General features: G+C 36.7%; 1 long non-coding RNA gene across 5 annotated transcripts in view; it reads left to right on the top strand.

Moving 5' to 3' along the window:
* LOC106837256 (uncharacterized) overlaps window positions 1-24,511 on the top strand; it is a 42,247-nt gene that overhangs the window by 10,862 nt on the left and 6,874 nt on the right. The window contains exons 3-6 of one of the 5 annotated variants that reach the window (XR_011502644.1): window positions 2,286-2,387; window positions 8,782-8,873; window positions 11,510-11,562; window positions 19,789-19,887. This is a non-coding gene — a long non-coding RNA (uncharacterized lncRNA). The remainder of the gene's footprint in view (window positions 1-2,285; window positions 2,388-8,781; window positions 8,874-11,509; window positions 11,563-19,788; window positions 19,888-24,511) is intronic. The other 4 variants (XR_011502646.1, XR_011502645.1, XR_011502643.1 and 1 more) reach the window with 4 other exon arrangements.

Genomic DNA, 24,511 nt, shown 5'->3' with positions numbered 1-24,511 from the left:
ATTTAGAGTGATACCAAGTTTTAAAAATCTAGTTTTAGAAAAATATTTTGAGAGAAAGAAAAAATATTATAAATCAGTTCAGCTCTTAAGATTGTGGAACATAAAATAAATATTAAGGAGGGCTGGCCCGGTGGCGCAGTGGTTGGGTGCACACATTCTGCTTTGGCGGCCCAGGGTTCTCCGGTTCAGATCCTGGGTGTGGACATGGGACCGCTTGGCACACCATGCTGTGGCAGGTGTCCACATACAAAGTAGAGGAAGATGGGCACGGATTTCAGCTCAGGGCCAGTCTTCCTCAGCAAAAAGAGGAGGATTGACAGCAGTTAGTTCAGGCCTAATCTTCCTCAAAAAAAAAAAAATATTGAGGAATATATTGATATCTGTCATGGTCAGTCATTTCCTTCCTTTCTCCCGTCTTTTCTCTTCCCTTTTCTTCTCGTCCCTTCTTTTTCTCTCACTTCTCCCCCTTTCATTCCCCTTCTTCATTAAATATCTATTTATCACTGACTATGTTATAGGCCCTGGGGATACATTGATTAATAAATAGAGGTGTGGTCACTGCCCACTTGGACCTAGCAGAAGCCAATTAACAGAGAAGGAAGAAAAAATGCTTTCAAGACAAAGACAAGAAGACAGAGTAGAAAAAACAGCAAACAAAGAGGGACTAAGCAACATCTCTTGTTTATTTCTTCTGACCTCTGTCCCACTTAAGTCCTTGTATAATTTTTCCTTGCTGTGTGCTATCTTCTTTCAGCTTCTCATAAAACCCATTGCAATAATCATCAAAAGGTTCTACTGATATTATAGCAAGTTAACCATTTATTTTATAATATTTTTCAAGGCGATCCTCAAAAACCTCTAGGAAAAGAGAAAATAGTAACTTTACAATGGAGAAAGCTGGCAAACACTACCTTAACCAAGTGATGAAGGTTAACATGACCAGTGATGTCCTGTGGATCGCGTGTTTAATCTGCCAGATGTGTATTCTCTCTCTTGCCAGTTAATGATGAACTGGCCGTCTTTAAAATCAAAGGATGTTTTGTGCACGAAGGGACTTCCGGAAGTCATGGATTTCTCTTGAGTGTTATTTGCTTTCCCCTTAAACCTACTCCTCATCTATTCCTGCTCTCTGCTGAGCACACTGTCTTTTCCACTTTGAGTTTGATTGAGTGAGTTTGCCCAGCTGGTCAGGGCCACTTCCATCACCACCCTGTTTAACAGAAGTTGCTTTAAAACTGTTTTTATTAAAGTTATGGAATATTTCAAACATACAGAAAAGTGCAGAAAATAATATGGCAACATGAAACACACTCCAACTCTGATTTAACCATTTTGCCATTTTGCCATATTTACTCCCCCTACCCACCCCATACTCTTTCACGCATAGAAGTTCCACACCCCCATCCCATTTTACACCTCCTGACCAAAATGCCAGTACTCCCCTTTTGAGAGAGACTGCAGGCTTCATATCTAAAACTGAAATTGGCTATGCCCATCTTCAACTTTTCTAGACCATGTCCGTCTTCAAAGCAGATTTGTGTTAGTTAGGGTCCTTCAGAGGAACAGAACCAAGAGGTTCTGTATATGTATATATACACACACACACATGCAAATCATATCATATATATAGAGAGAGACAGAGACAGAGACAGACAGAGATAGAGAGAGACAGAGAGAGATTTTGTGGAACTGGCTCACAAGATTGTGGGGGCTCACAAATCCGAAATCTGTGGGGCTATCTGGCAAGCTAGAGATTTAGGTAAAAGTTGATGTTGCAGTCTTAAGCCTGAAATCTACAGGGCAGGCCAGCAAACTGGAAATATTAGCAGGGCAGATTTGAGGCAGAATTGCTTCTTTGAGAAACCTGAGTCTTTGCTCTTAAGGCCTTCAACTGATTGGGTGAAGCCCACCCCCATTATATACAGTAATCTGGTCCACTTAAAGTCTACTGATTTAAATGTTAATCACATCTAAAAAAATGCCTTCATAGCAACATCTAGACTCATGTTTGACCAAGCAACTGGACACCATAACCTAGCCAAGATGACACATCAAATTAGCCATCACAGGTTTGTACCAATCTATGCTCCTACCAGCCCTGTTTGAGAGTTCCCATTGCTTCACTGCATTAACAAACTCTTATAATTTTGCCACTCTGATTAATGTGAATTGGCATCTCATTTAATGTGTATTTCCCTGGCTATTAGAAAATTGAGCATCTTTTTGTATGTTTATTGGTCTGAGTTTTCTCTTTAGTTAATTGCCTGTTTAAATCCTTTGTCCAGAATGGATAGAGAAGATGTGGTATATCTACACAATGGAGTACTACTCAGCCATAAGAAATGATGAAATCTGGCCATTTGTGACAACATGGATGGACCTTGAAGGTATTATGCCAAGTGAAATAAGTCAGAGGGAGAAAGTCAAATACCGTATGATCTCACTCATAAGTAGAAGAGAAAAACAGTGACAAACACACACATAGAGACAGAGATTGGATTGGTGGTTACCAGAGGGGAAGGGGGAGGAAAGAGGGTGAAAGGGGTGATTAGGCACATGAGTGTGGTGATGGATTGTAATTAGTCTTTGGGTGGTGAACATGATGTAATCTACACAGAAATCAAAATGTAATGGTGTACACCTGAAATTTATATAATGTTAGAAACAAATGCTGCCACAATAAAATACATATATATAAGAAAAAAATATATATTTAAAAAATCCTTTGTCCAATTTTTTATTGGCTATTTGACTTTTTCTCATTGATTCCTTTATAGTTCTGAATAAAAACACTTTGTAGGTTATACACATTGCAACTTCCTTCTTCTAGGCCAATGTTTCTCACCCTTGGCTACATTAGAGTCGCTCTGGGAGCTTTTAAAACCGTAGGCACCCCAGCTGCAACTTCATCCGCTTAAACTCACAATCTCTGGGAATGAGACCTAAGAATCAGTACTTGTAGAAAGCTCCAGGGCCGGTTCCGTGGCCGGTTCCGTGGCCGGTTCCGTGGCCGAGTGGTTAAGTTCCCGTGCTCTGCTGCGGCGGCCCAGGGTTCAGATCCTGGGCGCGGACACGGCACCGCTCATCAGGCTACGTTGAGGCCGGGTCCCACATCCCACAACTAGAAGGACCTGCAACTAAGATATACAACTGTGTATGTACAGGGGGGATTTGGGGAGATAAAGCAGAAAAAAAAAAAAAGAGATTGGCATCAGTTTTCAGCCCAGGTGCCAATCTTTAAAAAAATAAGAAAAAAAAAAAGATTGGCAACAGTTGTTAGCCCAGGTGCCAACCTTTAAAAAAAAAAATAAGAAAGCTCCCCAAGTGCTGACTGTGTGCTTCCGAGAGACGCCGTCCCAGACTGGGGCCTGACCTTTGATTTTGCTTATAGTATCTTCTACCATACAGAAAGTATTAATTTTAATATTTTCAATCCATTAATCTTTTTCTTTATAGTTTCTTCTTTTTCTTTTAAAGATTGGCACCTGTGCTAACATCTGTTGCCAATCTTTTCTTTTCTTCATCTTCTTCTCCTCCCCAAAGCCCTCCCATACATAGTTGTATATTCTAGTTGTGAGAGCCTCTGGTTGTGCTATGTGGGACGCCACCTCAGCATGGCCTGATGAGCAGTGCCATGTCCGTGCCCGGGATCCGAACCAGTGAAACCCTGGGCCGCTGGAGCAGAGCAGGCAAACTTAACCACTTGGCCATAGGGCCGGCCCCATACTTGTTTTGTTTAAATTTTTGCTTTACCCAATGTCATTAAGATATTTTCCTATATTTTCTTCTCCCCATCTCTTTTATAAATTAAAGTACTTACAATGTTGCAACAAGGATTTCTCTACATATATGACTAAAACTCTTATTTTAACACATTATCAGTGTCTTTTTTTCCAATTTTCAGTTACAGAACTAAGGGTAATTTTAGTAGAAGTTGTGTAAGATATTTATTTTTACAATGTGGCTATATTATAGGTGAGAAAGAAACTTTTTTTTGCTGAGGAAGATTCGTCCTGACCTAACATCTGTTGCCAATCTTGTTCTTTTTATATATGGGCGGCCACAGCATGGCTACTCACAAGTGACGTAGGTCTGTGCTGGGAGTGGACCAAACTTAACCACTAGGCCACTGGGGCTGGCTTGAGAAAGAACTTTTGATTCTAATCATTGTGTTCCAATTTTAGAGCTTGATTTTCATTTATATTGATATCAAAACTTCTGAAGGGCTATGGCTTTGCTGATATTCTCTAATCCAGCTTCAGCAAGAGCTATTAATAATATGTGCTTTTCCAATAGAAATGTTTTAATTAGCATTGACTACATTGGGGAAGAGAGACTATTGATAAAAATACTTTGAAAGTTGAAATAGTAGATAAGTGAAGCGACTACTACTGACTCCAACTTGAACACAGGTGAGATATATAAATGTAAAGTAGTGGGAAGGTGGGTTGGAAAAAGCCTAGGTTGAAGTTGGAGTCCATATTTGATAGACTTGCTTAATAGAACACTATTAGTGGACAACTGCATTTACCTTCCTTTGTGACTAATACCAGAAAAAGAAAATAAATCTTTACTGCTGTCTTCAGTGTTTTTTGGAGCATGTCGCTTCTGTTTTGTTTTCCTTTCTTTTCTGTGTAGCCCATGTGATTGTAAGTTTTATTACTTTCTGTGTTTGTCCAGATTTCTTTGCTGCCTCTTATGTTTGTCAAGACTTTTGGTGGTATGTAACTGAAACCTAAGTCAAATGAGCTAAGCCAAAAAACCCAGTTATAGGTTTTGTTTTCATTTTTATTGCAGCAGTATGCATGTAGGTGAGGAAACTATTGTTTGGAATTGTTCATTAGTGGATGAAAGAAATTTGGAAGCAAGTCAAGAGAGAACAAAATACGATTTACAAGAGGAAACTAAAGTTGTCTGCCTTATTAATGTCATTTTATCAGGTGCACAGTGTCTTTTTGGCCTTCCTAGAAGTACCAAAGTACTTTCTCTAAAGAAGGACCCTCAATGATTTAAAGCTCTCAGTCTTAGCACTTGATTTTTTTAAATTGTGATAAAATATACATAACATAAAATTTACCACGTTAACTATTTTTGAGTGTACAGTTTATTGGCAATAAGCACACTCACATTGTTGTACAACCATCACCACTATCCATCTCCAGAACTTTTTGTTTTTCCTGAGGATGATTAGCCCTGAACTAACATCTGTTGCCAATCTTCCTCTTTCTTTGCTTGAGGAACATTAGCCCTGAGCTAACATCTGTGCCAGTCTTCCTCCATTTTATATATGGGTCACTGCCACAGCATGGCTGACTGGTGGTGTAGGTCCACACCCAGGATTGGAATCTGTGAACCCGAGCCCCCGAAGTGGAACATGCCAAACTTAACCACTATGCCATGGGGCCAGCGCCTCCAGAAGTTTTTAACTACTGATGTTTTGGATCAGATAATTCTCTGTTGGGGTGGTGGGGGTGGGGTCTGTCCTGTACGTTGTAGGATGTTTTGCAGCATCCCTGGCTTCTGCCCATTAGATGCCAGTAGCACCCCTCCCCCAAGCCCTGCTGTTGTGACAACCAAAAATGTCTCTAGATGTTGCCAAATGTCCCCTGGGAGGGAAAGTTCCCCTAGTTGAGAAGCACTGATTGAAGGGGGAAGAATTTTCATTGTAAGTTGTGTCATTTTAACTGTGAAGAAATAACTTTGGGAAAATGCATTATGGGCATTCATTAATATCAGACACAGAACTATTTGTAACTTGACTATGTATCAGATCAGTTGTGCTTTCAATAGTAAACAAATAGAGCACTTAATTACCACAACAGTGATAACATAATCACTCTGATTGGCATTGCTTCAGAATAGCTAAGACTAATCACAAATGGTCTAGATTGGAAATGACAGCTTTACATGCATGACTGAATGTGTATGGGTGAAAAATTGTTGTAGTATAAGGTTAAGAAGTCTATTTTAGTTTTTTATGATAATTACTGCATATTTTATAGAGTGACATCAACTGGCTTACAGGAAAATAGCCATTCTGTGTTATTCTCAGACAGAAGGAGTATCCTCTGTTAAAAAATATATAGTATCTTATTTGATCTTGTTGACTAATAAATACTGTAGTTGCAATGAAGAAGACAATATAGACAAATATTTGAGAGACATATTAATTGTATGCCAGGAAATGTGAAATTTCCCAAAGCCAAATATGATTCTACATCCATTTCTATCCAGTGCCTAAAAGGAGAAACTTTGAGGAGCGCTTTAACTTTTAAGGTACTGAAGAACGTTTCTATGTGTTTTAGAAGTAATGTGGGCTGATAATTAAGGGACTGTGGAAATGAAGCACTTAATGTTAGTCACAATGTTCCAAATAGCTGATATTTGTCCTTAGGTGAGAGAACCACTTAAGATAGAAAGAGTCAGGTTTATTCCAAACCAAATTAGTTCTATTATTTATTTCTAGCAATTATCAGGTTTTATTATTTATAGTTGCTGAAATTCTGAAAACAAAAATTTTTAAATATTACCCTTGGTACCAGTGATATTTGGTTAAGTCCCTTGACTCCTCCAGGCCTTAGTTTTGCATTAGTCAAATTAAGGCGTTGAAATAGATCATCTTAAGGACCTGTCCAACTTTAATTGGTTATTATTCTCTGGTAGATTAAATTAATAACTGGAAAAAATGAAGATTAAAATAAAAACTATCCCTTGAGTTGTAACTATGGTTTCAATTACAGGAGATTGATCCTTTATTTTCCCAAATAAAGGATATAACAGCCTTTCAGTTTAAGTAACAATACATTTCTTATATATTAAACTGTTCAGTTTTCCATGTATGTTGAGAATGTTAGGCAGTAAAATATAATTATTTTAAAACCATACAACGTAAAATGAGATTTTGCAGTGATGCTGTTCACACTAATATCTTGATTCTCAAAGTATTGCAGAGCAATTAGCAATGTGATAAATTAAGAAGGGGAACTAACACTGGTTCTGTTTCTGTCCAATTATAGATAACAGGTTAGATTGTAGTATTGACAGTACAAAAGATAAAATTTATCAGCAGAAAATATTTTTATGCATAATTCATTTATCCGTTATTATTTAGATTTAATAAAAGTTTTCTTCTCTCTAAAGGGAACATATTATGATTGGGAAAAGTTTACATTGTTCTTGGATCTATATAATAATAATATTTAGGCCAGCAGCAGCAGCATTGTTATGACTGCCATTTATTGAGCACTTATGTGCCAACACTTGTCTTATATTATCTCATTTAATCCTTACAGCAATTCTGTGAAGTAGGTATTGTTAACTACAGTTGCTAAGTAACTCCTTCAAAGTCCCATAAGGAATAGGCCACAGAGGCAGTATCTGTCTTTCTCCAAACTTTGGCCCTTACCAAACTGTAAGAACCTCGGGGAAGACAAACAAACCATCTTAATTCTTAATTCCACACATAGTTAATAGCTTCAGTAAGACAGTGAATTCCTATACTGCAGACTGAGTGTGAATTATTTTGACATATGTGACTCGACTTAATTATCCATACACATGACTTTCTGTATAGTATCAGATTCATCTGTCAGTCTCTCAATTAGGTTTTGGTGAGTGGTCAAAATTAAGTTCACTCTTATATCAGAATGTCTGCTATGGTTTATTTCATTCTCTGTCTTTAAGCAGACATAGGGCCTACGGAAAGCTCCTACGACTTTAAATTAGAGGAAGACTTTCTTAGCTTCTTACAAACCTACCCCATCTTTTGAATGGTAGTCCTTCATAGGCTTGCTTAAAGAATAGACGTTTTCCCACGGCCCCCTGCTGATTCTAAATGAACAGATTCTCAGCCCCCTGCTGACTGGTGAATATATTGCTTCTCCTCATCTTTACCCTTTACTGACAGCCTTCATAATAACTTGCTTAGAAGACAAACGGCAAGGCAGAATCTCTGACAACTCATTAAGGAAGAATACAGTAGATTTCTGCCAAATATCACTGCCATTTTAATGTGAACTAACAGCAGTTTTTGTCATGATGCAAGAAGGAAAGGATGCTGCTGAGAACTATTGCCTTCTGTCAAAAGCAGCATAATGTCTCTTTGCATTGTTTTTGAAGAGGGGTTTAATGAAGAAGTCAATGTATAGATTATCTATAGAATTTTGCCTTTGCACATGCTGTTCCCTCTGCATGGAATGCCTTTATCTCCATTTTCTGCCTACCTTTCCAGAGCCAGCCCTAATGGTACATTCAATATGAGCCTTTCCCTGTCTCTCATAGCATCACTCCTTCCTCTGGGCTCTGACAACACTTTTTTCTACCTCTGTTGTAGCAATTAACATGTTGCAGTATAGCATGTGTAATTATTTGTCTTCTTGACTCAACTAGAAGCTTCTTGAACACAGGGACCACAGCGTATTCATCCTCGAATCCCCTGCACCCGGCACAGTGCCCGGCACAGAGTAGGTGCTGGGTTACTGATTGTTAAATGACTTCCCTACCATAGTATGAGTTTTTTCTTGTTGGAGTCCAAACCTACTTAGAGTATAATGATTGCGGTCATGGAATCTATGGACAAGTCCCAGCTCTCCTTTCTCTTTTCCTCTTTCTAGAGAGAAATATGTCAAAATGTTAATAGTGGCTGTCTCTGGGTGATAAGATTATGGCTTATTTTCATATTTTTCTGTGTTTTCCAAACATTCGGAAATCAGTATATATATTACTTATGTATTCGCAAAAGACACTTAAAGAAAAAATCTCTTTCAATTTATTTCCGAACAGGGAAACTGAGGCCAAGAACATTACATAGGCAGTTCCTGGCCTTAAGTTGGAATAAGGAAACCTGCATTGGCTCAACCAATTTTTGCTATGAGGTAAGAGCCACAAAATCACAATGATCCCTCTAGTTCTCATCTGAAATAAGGAAACTGAGCCACAAACCATCTCACTTCATCTTGTTCTCTTCTTGTATAAAGGTAAAGATTATTAGAGTTGGGTAAAAGATCACTAAGAATTGATCACTGGGGCCCAGCTCACCTTATATGGTAAAATGAATTTTTTGGTGACTCAGCACAAGTTGATAATGAAAGATAATTACTCTAGTGATAAAGGACAACTTAGTTAATATGTGAGGATAAAGTATATGGCAATGAGTGAAACATTTGAATTTGTAATTGGAACATGGATGCTATATATTTGATGTTTTAAAATTTCCTTTGATTCTATAGTAGGATTTAAAAAAAAAACTCTCTGGGAGAAGGCTCCTTTTGGTTTCCCAACTCACAGCAAATTAGAAAGAAGAGATATGCAGTTCAATTTGAGTCAAAAAATATTTTTGGATTACCTACTTTGAATCTTTTACTAGGCCACAAATAGAAATGCTTAATTACCTTGTTAAGGACATAAGCTACTTTTAAAGAGACTTATACAATTAGGTTTTAACTAATAGATAACTGTTTTACTACAGTGTTAATCACTCTAGAGTGCACAAGACATTTTATTCATCTTTAAACTATAAGTGACTTGCCTGGTGCTGACCACATAGTAAATACAACAATAATTATGTCCTTCCCAACTAGGATATAAGCTTTATGAGAGCAAAACCTTTTTCTTATTTCACTGTAATAAGGTCGTTACCAAATCTTGGAACACTGTGTGACACAATGGAGGTGTTTAACCTTTTTCAAAAATTAATCATGATAATAGTAGATGACATTTATCAATATGCTGAACATTGTGCTATCCCTTAAATGAATTATTACATTTAATCCTCACTATAACTCCATGAGATAATGTTAGCATCTCCATTTTACATTTAGAGAGATTAGGTAACTTATTCAAGGTCATGTAGCAGGAAAATAGTTTAGCCAGAATTTGACCCAGGTCTGTATGACTCCAGAGTTGGGTCTCTTTACTATGCTGATCTCCAAAATCAATAAATATTCCTTGGTTAAATAAATGAGTAAACTTTCATTTGCATATATTTGTATTTATTTCATCACTTTTCTTAGAAGAGGATTTCTGATTTTACAAACACCTTCCTTTGAAAAGGAACAACTGCAAGGGCCTATGAGATTTATTTGACCATATTTCAAAGATGCACCATTGTTTTATGTATCAATTATGTGTCATTATAATTATAGATATCATTTATGTATCGAGTTATGTCATTATAATTGTAAACACCATTGATTGTTGATAAAATCCTAATTTTAGAGACATTAAAATACATGCTTTAGAAAAGGTAACACATATAAATGTGCGCATACATGTGTTTTCTGTATTACAACGTGGGGGTTTTTTCCGTAAATTCTGAGGCTATACAATGCAGTGGTGAAGCATGCAGACAGACTTTGAAGCCAGTCTGCCTGGTTTCAAATCCCAGTCTGCTTCTTCTTTGCTTGCAACTCTGGGAGAATTTCTTAATTTTTCTAATTTTAGATACTTCGTATATAAGATGGGGATAGTAATATTTTCCTCTGGGTCGCTCAAGTATACTTCATTAGACCTAGCTAAGCATTTTTAGTTTGATTTCCAGAACCTTTTGCAAAAGATCAATCATATCCTTTGCTTAAACTATCTATCAGAGGAACTGAGCCCATATTTCTGCCTGTATTTTATTTTCAAAGACTATCTTTTAGTTCAAAGACTTTTTTTCTTTTTTTGCTGAGAAAGATTTGCCCTGACCTAACATCTGTTGCCAATCTTCCTCTATTTTGTATGTGAGCCACTGCCACAGCATGGCCTCTGATGAGTAGTGTAGGTCTGGGCCCAGGAACCAAACTCCAGCTGCTGAAGCAGAGAGCACCAAGAGTACCAATCTTAACCACTACTCCACAGAGCCAGCCCCTTCAAAGACTGTTCATTGTCTTCAGGAGGTCTCCAGCCCTGTGATGCCCTGAAAACAGCCATCCTCTCAGGTTATTGACACTAACCGAGCTCACAGTGAGAACATGGTGTGAATGAGACACATCTCCACGCAGTCACTTCCCACTATCAGCCAGTTAATTTTGCATGAAGAAAACCTCCAATGCATAACTATAGCCTGTACTTCTCATTCCTACCAGCCAGGCAGGTGCTTGCTCTATATCTCTTTGCAACCGGAAGATATATATTCATTAATATTTTCTTGATCTCTCACTCTCTCCTCCTCCACCTTCCCAGTTAGTCTTTGTGCAAATAAACCTCTTAGCTCTATTCAGGTAGCAAATGAACAGAACTCATTTTCGTCAGATGAGGTTCATGGGCTGAGTGGATCTATTTGGAATGTGCTAGGCTATTTGTTAACTAAGGCGAGCTATAATGAATTTTGGGGGTTAGCAAAAGTGACGTCTTTTGCTCTAAGACTAGGAAATGTTTTCTGAAGTTCAGGAAATATCAGGTATGGGTTTTGTTTGTTTGAGTTAGTTGTGCGCAAAACTCATGACTAAGAAAGAATAAAGAGGTTAACAAAGATTAACTTTGGACAGAGGATGTAAGAATGACTCTGTTCTTTTTTGTATTCTTCTAGATTTAAAACATTTCCCCTGGGAAAAGAAGTCTAAATTTCTCCTCTTTGAAAAGGTCAGAAACCACTTACCTAAAAGTTATTTTATCATCTTAATACAATGGTTTTCAACCCTGGCTGCTGGTTAAATCACCTGGGAACATTTTATTTTTTTAATGCCACACCTAGAGACAAACACAGAGATTCAAATTTAATTGTTCTGAGGTGGGACCTGGGCATTGTTCGTGTTTAAAAGTGGCCCCAGGTGATTCTAATTAGCAGCCAGGCATGAAAGTTGTTGAGCTAAAAGTGCTACCGTATCTAAATCTCTCTCCTGTCTCTTAGTAAGCTCCTCGGGAAAGGAGCTAATTCTAATACTGTTTCATTTTATTCCTTATGGAACATTCGATTGATGTTTGCTGTTTGAAGATAAGAAGGAAAAGACACGATCTGTGATCTGAACTTTATAATCCAATGATGTAACTGTAATCAATCAGAGACTCAATTAGTTTATTTTGGGGCATTATATCTCAGTGCCACACATACATCTTATCATCAGCCTTGAGCTGCATTTCAATGCCTATCTCTGCTACAGGAACTGGAAATTTTACATCAATGACTGGACTAATAGAACATGCTCTAGGACACTTATCAGTCTGTTCAAAGAACAGGTGATTGGCCATATGCCAAGGGAATCTGCTGCCCTCTGGAGGATATTGTGCTGTTACAGATGAAAAGAGCATTTCCCTATATTCCACAGCATGTGAGAAGTTACAAAACAAAACAAAATGAAACAAAACAAAAAGGTTTCATCATCAAGCCATTTGGAAAATGCTACACCATCTTTCTGTAAGGAAGTAACAATGCAAATTAGCACAATCAAGACTGAAAATTTGTATAAAAAAGAAATTTGTTTCCCAAATAATTGGACCATTTTCTCCTCCACCTAATGCCTGTTAATATTTGGGGAACTAAATTATACAAATAATATTTTGTATGAATAATCTACAAATGACATTTGAGATTTGGAAAAAGTAAAGGGGAAAAACTTGATGATTTCTTAAGTAAGCTATAAAAAGGAAAAGACTGATAAAGTAGATGCATTAGAATGAAAAGATCCCACATCCCATGCAGTGACATTTTGACTGGAGGGATACAATCTGATGTGGCAGTGTGATGCGCCATGCAATAGTATTCCTGTTTATCTTTCTTCTTAGCTTTTATCCTAAGAAACATTTGAGATGTTCATACTGTTGCATAACAAACAGGATTATCACTTGTGCTTTAGAACACGTGAAGTTGACTTCATGTACCATCAAATGTACCAGAAATCATTAGGCCAAAAATGCATGGACAGCAAGAGGCTAGGCATAATGTGGTTCCATCTGCAAGTTCAGTTGGTACAAGCGTAGACCCCATATGTGCAATTATAGCTGTGTTTTCCTCGGGCTAGGAAGATAGCAAATTTAGTAGAAATAAAATATATTTAGTCAAGAGGCTTGGGTTTCATTCTTTTACATCACTAATTTTGTGATCCTTGACAATTAAATACAATTCTCCTCATGTGTAAAAGGAAGACATACTGAGCTGTTCTAACTGTTCAATGAGACGCCATATGTGAAAATGCTTCACACAGCATCTGACATATAGTAGGTACTCAACAAATATAAGTTCGATGTAAATATGACTGGCAAGCATACAGATAACACCAAATTAAAGAGTCAAGAGGTCAACCTAGGAGGAAGCTGAAGCTGGAGGTAGGAACTAACGGTGACCACCCATCCCATCCTAGTTTGCCAGGGACTGTCACAGTTTTAGCACTTTAAGTCCTGCATTGGGGAAACTCTTCAGTCCTGGGAATGCTGGGATGGTTGGGCGCCCTAGCTCAGAACCCAGAATAAAAATGCAAATAACAAGGATATGGACACCAAGGAAAAACTAGTCACCAGAACACAGACATGTAGTCTGGGAACATTAGGAAAAACGGTGCTGAGAGTGACCAATATTTCTCAGGCAGGAAGCAAACCAGGCTCAGAGTGTGAGCAGGGATAAGCCCACAGGTGGAGGTCAGTAGACACACGACGTAATTGAGAGAAACTCAAGGTGCTATACAAGTAGTGCTATACAAGAGAAGCATTACACAACTACTTTCTGGAGTGACTGTGGCAGGAAGACTAAAGTGAACAATGAGGAAAGGATGGTCTCGTCAATGAATAATGCCAGAACAATCACTATCAATAGGAAAAAAGAAAATTGCCTCCCTACCTCACACATTACACAAGAGTAGCAACATAGAAGCCTAAATATGGAAATCAAAACTTTAAACATTTTAGAAGAAAGGAGAAAAGCTTAATAAAGAATTTCTTAAATAAGCTATAAAAAGGGAAAGACCAATAACGTTGATTACATTAAAATGAAAAGATTGCATGAACATAGTGAAGAGCCAAGCTGGGGAACAATATTTGCAATAAATTAAACCAACGAAGCACTTGTATTAAAAGTATGTAAAAAAAATAATTCAACAAGGAAAATCTCGGCAGTCCAATAGACACACATTAGAAATGGGCAATTCACAGAAGAAACGAGTGGTAAAAACATATTTTTTAAAAAGCTCAGTTTTACCACTAATCAGAGTAATGCAAATTGAATAACAATGAGATAACATTTTACACCAAGCAGACTGTCAAAAGTTAAAAAGCCTGAAAATACCAAGTGTTAGTGAGATTGTGAAGCAATAGGAATTCATTTGCGCTGCTGGCGAGGGTGTAAATAGGTACAACCACTTTGGAGAGCAAGTTCTCAATATCTATAGATGTTTTGAAAGTATACACCTGAGCAATACTTCCTAGGCATGCAGCCTAGAGAAACTCTCAAACTTGTTCACAAGGCGTCATGTACAAGAATGTTCACTGTAGCATGGTTTATAAGAGCAAGAGATTGGAAACAACCTAAATGTCCATCAACTGTAGGATAAATAAATCGTGGTGTAATTCAGTCAATGGATTACCGCCACACAGCAGTTAAAATAAGTGACTAGAGCTAGATGACCAATATGAATAAATCTCAAAAATACAATATCGAACTTGAAAAAGCAAGTTGCAGAAGGATTTATACAGTATGATATCTTTTATATGGAGTGTAAAAAATGCAATATTATAAATTGTATAGGTACACAAATATGTAATAAAAATATTAAAACAGCCACAGAGATAATAAACCAGATAGTGGTTACTTTTGAGGAGAAAAAGATGGCAATGAAATCAGGAAAGCGTTCGCAGGGCATCAAATGTGTCTATTATGTTTTATTTTTAAACTATCTGAAGCAGATTTGCAAAATGTTAAGATTTTCCAAAGTTGGGTGATAGATACATGAATGTTATTTTGGCTGTAATTCTTTCTCCCTATGCTTTAAGTATTTTAATCTTTGTAAAGAAAGTAAAAACAATGTTATTAACATTTAAATTGAGATTATTTCAAAATTACTCTAAAATACAAAAAAAATGGAAAAAACCACACTTTTAAGAGTTGCTCAAGCCAAGTTTAACATTATTTCCAAAGAATAAATTAAAGCTACCCAGTGTCCTGACACATATTTCACTGCCACTTAACTAACACTAGATGTCACTTTACTTCATGCAATTTAGTTTAATATTAGCGCTTTCTAGTTGAAATTAGATGAACTTGAGTATGTTTTATAATTTTCTTTCTCCCGTAGATATAGAGAATGAGGAAATATGCCTCAAATCCATTCTGGAAGGCAAGGAACGTATCTATTTTGGTTCACTGTTTTATCCTCAACATCTCCTGCACATAATAGGGTTGCAAAAATATTGTTAACTGAAGAGACCAAGGATACAAGAGACTTTAATAGAAAAAATGTTTAATATCACCAAAACGTATAAAATTACATTTGGAACAGTTTTTGTTTCAACTGGTGGCAAGGTGTTTGAATGGCTTGTAAGGGAGAGGTTGTGACTCTAATCTCAAAGGTCAACTTGTGGTCAATGGGGAGAATACATCATTTTAGTTCTTTTAACCCAAAGTTGTATTGCATTTTATTGGAGCATTGGATCTTCAATGAACAAGGACTCCTTAAATCAATAATCGTTACCCTTTTATAGGGATAGGAATCTTTGATAATCATGAAAACCATGGATTATCTGAAATTTTTCATACAAACACACAAAAATTGTTTCATGCAGTGTCTGCAGATTTGCAGGCCCCCTTCAAGCTCATGCCTGTACCCAGATTGGGATCCTACCAGAAACAGGCAAAAGCGCTGGCCCAGGTGCTGTTCCTAAGCTTCTTAAACTTCACTTTCACTCTGGCACTAGTCAGAATGTGTGGCTGAGGGCTGCACACGTGATGGGGGCTGACCAATTTGACCATGTGAATGAATAGTATGGAAACTAGCCCTGGAGATTTTGGTATTAACCAAATATGAGCAATATTGACTTTGGAAATACTTGGCATTTAGATACCAACCAAAGTATTTATGTATATTTTCTTATCAGAATGTTTAAGGAAAGAAAAAAACGTAATGTATTTATTTGCTAAAATATTTATTTGGAAGTTTTTTCTTCCCTGGGGAGCAAACTAAATCCCAGGAAATACTCCACAAATTCAAAATAGTTCCTTGTGCCTATTTGTCCTACTGTTTTCATTTTACCTGTCCTAACTGGCAAGGACTATTTTAAAATGTTATTATTGATTTTCTTGCATCATAAATATATCAAAACTAATCTTTAGCCCAAACCATGTGATATTGTTTGATTTTATGAATACAAGTTAATGAAATTTTACTACATAGTGTAAAGATACTCAAAATCAAATGAGCTTGAAAATTCTTTATCTTCTTTTCTCCACATTCTTTCCATATTCAAAAGGTCCCCTTTTTCCAGGGACTTTCAGTTCTGTTAGACACATTATCAATCTACCAAGATCAGGTGTTGAATGACAGACAAGATTCTTCTTTATTATGACAAGCCTTTTATTTAAACTACTTAGGTCATAGTTACAATAGATAAACTGGGCCAATTTTTAAAAATTGTGGTTTTACTCAATAGAGATTATGATAATACCATGAGAATCATACCAAATGGTACCAGAATTTATTTTTCTCCTACTATGCGACTCTACTAAATGTGCTAGGCCATGGGAAAGTAAACCAAGAGTATTTTAGAGTTCTGATTTGGTGCAATCACCATGTATAGGCCTAGCCGGTCCTAGCACCCATTGTGAAATTATGTGTGGAAAATCGAACCCACTTTAAGAGAACAGAATCTGTCTTGGGTTTTAATTACTTGACTCCCAAAAACTTCCACAACCCTTCATAATAAATATAGAAAAACACATGGCCTTGAGCAGAGGTATAAAGGGCTCCACGAAGCTGTTTTATTTGGGCTATTAAAGAAAAATTCAGAGTTCTGCTTCCTTAAAGCAAAGAGCCTGAGTATTGATGCCTCTTTGTAACTGACAATGTCCCTAGGATGTTTTCTTAAAGAAAATGATCAATATAAACATTTTAACTCTATGGAGAAAAACCTATATTTTCACCACTAAATATTTTACCATTTTTCTGATAAAATCTATAAATTTTCAGTTATTGACTTAACTATTTCTCCCTGGCCTGAGGACTTAGAAACATCTGACTTCTCTTTCTAAAAACTCTTATCATAGTGTTAATTGACTGACCAAGCTTTTCCTTGGAGGAAATCATCCTACATGAGTCATGGTAGGCTTAATCAATAGACTTGTATTTCCAGTTCTATAGCCAAGGTTTTATAATAACCTATGATCATTCTGCCAATTTCTGGTTCTATGATAAAATATTTTGTTTTTATATGCTAATACTATTTGGTGAATTTAAGTGTTTATTTTACCATCAGTCTTGACGCTTTAAAAATTATTAGCATTTTTTTTAAAGTTTAGCATTTCTCAGCTTGGGGAGAAGTTCAGCGGGGACTGCTGGGAGATTGCGTTAGACCCAGGTGTTCCTCAAAGCTGGCTCCACTTCCTTATGCTGCTGCTCGGAAAAACAGACTTTCTTTCTGGCTAAAGTTATTTCTTTTTATTGAGATGTAGGCATATCTCAAGCTCTTGCAGTCTTTTCTTCTTGGATAACACAATTGTAGTAGTTGGAGGCAGATGGGAATCCAGCATAGCGTAGTTTTGGCAAAACAGAAAGTATGTTACACTCCTCCTGAGTAAATCCCCCTGCACCCCTCACCCCCAAAGAATGTTAAGTATCACGAGGGCAGGAACCTGGTTCATTTTATTCCCCACGGAATCCCCAGTGCCTGAAACAACGCCTGGTACAGAGAGGGAACACAGTCAGTATCAACTGAATGAATGAGTGAGCATATCCACTGTTTAGGATTATGCGAATCTGGCTTTGGGATAAAAAGCCTAACTCAGTTCTTGCAGTCTCCACTCCCCAAGTAGTGTCATGACTTTTAAAGATTGCCAAGAAGAATTCTTAATTATGAACATTCTTCAAATTCATAGAGAAAATTCTACCTCTGAAGTGATCCCATAGTCTTTATATCTTTTACAATATCCTGAGCCATTAGGTTGTTTAAAGAGTTTAACAAGTGAATAGATCAACTACATTTATTTTTACATACAGAATCACAAAATTTGTCAGAGTCACTTTATAAATTTTAAGAGACTTTTTAAAAAGTCATAGACATCACTGCTTTTAGTATTAAACAAGTACTAGGTAACTATACTTGGTGACCATTTTAACTCACTTATACTCAAACTCTTAGAGTTCCAGATGTTTTTCGCTTGAAATCTGAATTTTTATGAGGCAAATTTACAACACAACTAATGCAGAAAAGTAGGAAAAAATTTTAGAAGCTTTTCAACCTTGTATCTTATCATATGAGCTGACCAACAGTGGAAGGGCCATCTACCCTGGGAAAGGGTGAACACCTGGTCAGAGGGTGAACTCTGCAGCCAGACCTTCTGCCTGAGGATCCTGGCTCAGCCACTTGCCAGCTCTGTGACCTGAGGCAAATTACTTACTCTCTCTTTGCCTCATTTCCTCATCTGTAAAGTGGGGATGATGATCATACCCCTGTCATAAGGTTGTTGTGAGAACACCTGAATTAATGTTTGTTTAGTCTTTAGAAGAGTATCTGGAGCATAATAAGTGTTTTGCTAAACAAACAAGCAAGAAACATATAATAGTAGGTGTTAAATGGCTATGGTCAAGAGATGTCATAAAAGAGATTTTTGCATGTTCAGTAAAATGACCTCTAAGCTCCCCTCCCATGCTAAATTCTATTATTCTGCTCACCTCTGTGTACCCTGCTCCTGTAAGACGTGCCTGCCCAGTGTATCCCAGACATTCCTCATTCACTGTAAGCCTTCACTCGCGCCTTGGGAGAATGTCTTCCCTGCCTCCCTTTAGCTTATCCAAATCTTATCCTCATCTCCATCCAGCTTTTTTCCTTCTTCTTCTTTTGGGCATGCCAGTCTCTAGTGAGTGTGTCTTATGGCTTCATATTGTTCTCTCATTGTTTTATGTGCAACAATTGTATTCCCAATCAAATCACAAACCTCTTGAGAACAGCCTTATGCTTCACTTATATTTCCCAGCACATAAGTAAACATTTTTTGAGAGAATAAACGGTAAGGGGAAAAGTAATTTGAGAATCAACTCTTTAGTGATAATTAAATGCAAGTAAAGTGGATTATATATTCAATATTTAGACTATTAATGAACAGTTCTTATTTCTAAAGAAGTTTTGGTTCATAACTCTCCCCTCACTTTTTTTTGGTTTGATCTACTGTTGGTGAAACATTTGTAGATTAGCTGGTTCCCCTTCATTCCTTCTCTTCTGAAATGTGTGGTAAAGTAAAAATGCCTAGAGCAATCATTTCTGGATAAAAAACAGCTGCACATGAAAAAGAATTGATGTGGTTTTAAAATTACTGTGAGGTGGAAATTAAAATGCCTTTTCAACCTATCCTCTAAAAAGAGTGCTAAAGCTAATTCCTTATAAATCATGAAATGGAAGTAGGGGAAGACAAAAATTTGGGGATAGTCAATTGATTTTAAATAAGTAGAGTTTTTAAATTTTGTATATAATATTTTAAAATATTCAGGTCCCTAAGAGGACAGCTATAGTTTAAGACTTTCTTTGAAGTCTTATCTACATCCTTAGTAATGTGAGTATAATGTTTTCCATAATTATAAGTAAGAAAGCTGATCATTTCAACTTTTTTATGTTAATTTTTTAAATGTCTTTATTGTTTTGGTTCTTTTTTCTATTATGCCTCTGACGTTTTCCAAGGAGTGACTCAAATGGCAGACATTCTTTATTAATCTGAATATCCCAAGGGGAGGTTATCACTGTCGTGCTGCCCTAGTGCCACCTACACCTGGTGTGCAGGTATGTGAATGACGCAAGACACCGGGACAAGACTGGAAGATTCACAAAATTCTATCTACATGACATAACGTTCTATTAACATGACACAGACAATAGTTGATTGGGTTTCTTTGTTTCTATCTAGATCTACATAGACCCATCCTTTCTAAACTTATAAAAGTACTTTTATCCTATTCACTTCTGAAATTCTTGGCTCTAGAAGTTACGCTTGTTAAGAGGATTCTAATTCTTTGGTTTTCTTTATACAGAGAACGTCTGAGTAATATTAAAAAACCAATAATTTCCTTTAGAAGAAAACTAAGCAGGAAATAGAAAAGGTGTTAGTCATTATTTTTTAAATTGCTGTATCTCTTAGCTAATTCACACAGGAAGCCTAAAAATTAAGCAACATTAAAATGTGATGAGTCACTAGCATATTTGTCTGCTTGATTTGAGCCTGTTGTTAATTTTGATACTTCGTAAACAGTAGTTAAGCATAAAGATTAAAAACATATGCATGTATTTTGTTCAATCTTTAAACCCTAAGACTTACGGTGCTTAGCAGGGTCTGTATAAAAAGATAAAATATTCTAAGTATTTATAAAATTTCCTATATTCTAACAGTTTGCTTTGTTAGTCAGGGAATTTGCTATAAAATTATATAAACACTATACTTTAAATCTATGCATGGGTTTTGGGATAAGTAACAGGCTGGGACTCTAACTAAGTATCTGAGGATTAAAATAGAATTAAAGCAATAATTACAATATATTAAAATTAGGCAGATAGCAAGGCTTCAATGTCAACCATATATTAAATATATTTTAGGCATTTAGAGTAGGGAAATTGGAATGTTTCCATATGAACATTTTACTGATAAATTTTTAAAAATCAATTGGCAAAATATATTTTTTCAACTGTATGGAAAAAATGTAAAGGAAATAACTCACATAAGTGCATGCTGTATGCAAAGCACTATTCCTAGAACTTTACATGTAATGATATTTAATCTTCATAACAAATTTATGAAGTAGATACTATTAGTATTCCAACTTACAGATGAGGAAACTGAGGCATACAGAGGGTAGATAATTTGCCCAAAGTCACTCTGCTAGTGAGTGGAAGATCTGAGTTTCTAACCTAGAGTTAGAACAGCAGAGTTGGGATCTTAACCATTTCTCCATTCTGCTTTTGCAGCCTGATCAATAATCTTTTAATTCACTTTTGTTAAAGCAATATGAATGTCTGGTTAAAATGGTAAGTTATGGTATGTTGCATGCCATTACAACATGGAATATCCAAATAAGTTGTATAGAATTTTGTGTGTGTGTGTGTGAGGAAGATTGGCCCTGAGCTAACATCTGTTGCCAATCTTCCTCTTTTTGCTTGAGGAAGATTGTTGCTGAACTAACATCTGTGGCAATCTTCTTCTATTTTATGAGAGATGCCGCCACAGCATGGCGTGATGAGCAGTGCATAAGTCCGCACCTGGGATCCGAAACTGTGAACCCCGGGCTGCTGAAGCAGGGCACGTGAACTTAACCACTATGCCACCGGGCCGGCCCCTTGAGTTTTTAAAAATATGAATACGTTGCTAGAAATCACATTATGGGCTATGACAACTGAAGACACATAGTGATATTAAAATTTTCTTTATGCTAATTAGCAAAAAATAAAAAATTTCACTACACCTGATAGGGAAAAGATAATTATACTTTAGTTAAATGCTTACTATTTGCCAAGCATTATTCTAAGTGCTTTAATTAACTTATTTAACTCTACTGCAACCTTACAAGATCTGTGTTATTATTATTCCCATCTTATGAATGAGATTAAGTGGGAGGTAACACACTCCCCATCCTCTTGTACTTTTATTCTTTATTCCTAGAGATTTCTGGATCTTTGGTGTTTTCTTGTTTTATATTGGTCGGTGATTTAGAAACTTTTAGATGGCTTTTTCTGGTAAAGTTGGAATCTTTGATTGAGTTGAAGGATAATTGCTGCTTAATGACAGCATAGGGAGAAAAACCCGACTTTAAGGCATTTTTCACCTGCCCTGTCACTACTGCATAATCTAGTTTAGTAGAATGGTAATGGCCGGGAGCTCCAATTTTTCAAATCCTGGCTCTGTCTCTTCTTAGGTGATCTTGGGCAAGTCACTGAACCTCCAAAGACAGTGTTCCTGGATGGATGGATTATGGGGAAACATCCCTGCTTTACTGTTCGGCAGGCATGGGAGGAGGTGGGGGGCTGAGGGGGGAGAAAACTGAGCATGTGAAAGTGAATGAAAGGCAGGAGGTTATGAAAGTACCTAAAAATATTCCCTCTTGTCCTCATTCAACATTTTCCATTACCTATTTCATATTTTCTGTTTGTTTAATGATAAAATCAGTTCGATTTCTGTCAGCCTCTTCTTAGTCATATGAGAAGTTTCTAGAATGAATATGTTTGTATGAGAACTGACCTACCAGGCCCACCCATGCTGTTACAGTGAGGTCACTTTTTACAGCACTTGTTCTCAGTCTGTTTGCCATCTTCCCTGGTGTGTCACTAATGCTGGCTGTGACCACACCCACAAAAACAACTCAGAAACAGATTTTCTTTAACCACATGTGACACTGGTGAATTGGGATATTTTTAACTAGGTCACATAGCTATCTAAGTGATCATTCTTCCTCCATTTTCAACAAATATTTATTGAGAACTTATTCTGTGGCCTGCACCAGTGATATAAAGATTAATTAATCACAGTTGCTGTCCCTGACCACCTCATAGTAGCAACAATACATATATATATAACTATAATATGTCTTATACCTTGCAAGGGCAGACTGCTTTTATTTATTTATTTATTTGTTTGTTTATTTATTTATTTATTTTGAGGAAGGTTAGACCTGAGCTAACATCTGCCACCAATCCTCCTCTTTTTGCTGAGGAAGACTGGCCCTGAGCTAACCTCCATGCCCATCTTCCTCTACTTTATATGTGGGACGCCTGCCACAGCATGGCCTGACAAGCAGTGCACAGGTCCACACCCGGGATCCAAACCAGCCAACCCCGGGCTGCTGAAGCGTAATGTATGAACTTAACCGCTGTGCCACGGGGCTGGTCCCTGCTTTTATTGTTTAACTTAAGTTGTTTTCCAACTCTTGACTATTCATAACTTTTTCTTATAACCCATGGTCTCTAATTTTGCTTATGTTTAGCTCTTATGTTAGCATTGTTATCTACAAATATGTCAGAGCATCCAAACTTTATCCTTTTCTATCAAGATCATGATTCCCTTAGACTCCTCTTTTGGCTCCATCCAGTACTTTTCAAGCTAGTTACATGTGTTTACTTTGCACATAACACATATTGTTCCCTTTGTGGTATTACCCCCTATGAGGTGTAACCTGTGCTATTCAATACTAAATGAATGAGTAAAACATTTCTATAAATACGTACATATGTACATAGGTATATGTGTATATATGTATAGATTGTATAGATCTATCTATCTAGATAGATACATATATACATAGGTAGATACATGTCTATATATACATAGATACATGTAAAAGTTATATATCTATATCTGTGTAGACATACATATAGATATATAACTTAAAGCTCTAGATGTACAGCTACAAAGATGAATTTGCTAGAGTCTTTGTCCTTTTTATTCTATAACTGCAGACCGGCCTTTCTAAAAAGAACTTTACAATTTCAATTAGATAAAATTAATTTTGACCGTGCTTGAGCATAGGAGGAGAGTTCGAAAGTTACAATTGAAAATATGATGTTACTGTATGTTTGGCATACGTCATTAAAACTGACATTTCTTAGTAAGAAAGCACCAGCTATGCTATTAATCCTCTCTCTCTTTTGCAGAATATTTTATGGAGATACTAGCCACGATGTAGCTTAACTTGGAACTAAACCAAACAACTAGGATTGGTGGATGCAATCATCCCTTGGTATCTGCGAGGAATTGGTTCCAGGACCCCCTGCAGCTACCAAAATGCACAGATGCTCAAGTCCCTGATATAAAATGGCATAGTATTTGCATATAACCTACACACATCCTCTCGATACTTTAAATGATCTCTAGATTACTTATAACACCTAATGCAATGTAAATACTAGGTAAATGGTTGTTATACTGTATTTTTCAGGGAATAATGACAAGAAAAAAGCACTGTATGTATGCAGTACAGACGCAGCCACGGTAGGCCTTTCAATCTGTGGTTGGTTGAATCCATGGATGCGGAGCCTACAGATACGGAGGGCTGACTGTGTATCATTATTGTTATCATCACCATGTTACCATTATCATTAGCTCATCACAAATATTATTATTATTGCTAATGAGACTTGTAATTGTATTATTTTTATGTTGATTCTTTCTCTCCAAGAATTCTTCTCCACTCTTGCCATTTTTTCACCTCATCCAAATTGTGTTTATATAAACAGAAGTGACAATTTACTCAATTATGTAATACTAAAGTAAAGATCACTGAATCAATACTGACTTGGGGTAGAAGAAGAAGACTGCCCTACTCAAGCTATATTATAGTAACATGTCTCCCAGACATAATATTTTCCTGCTTGTCGCTAAGGAGTCTTTTTGAAACACATTTAGGGTAATTTTTGGAGTTAGACA

The sequence above is a fragment of the Equus asinus genome, chromosome 4, assembly GCF_041296235.1.
Source record: "Equus asinus isolate D_3611 breed Donkey chromosome 4, EquAss-T2T_v2, whole genome shotgun sequence".
Classification (NCBI taxonomy): Eukaryota; Metazoa; Chordata; class Mammalia; order Perissodactyla; family Equidae; genus Equus; species Equus asinus.
This window is presented reverse-complemented; position numbering and strand designations above follow the sequence as displayed.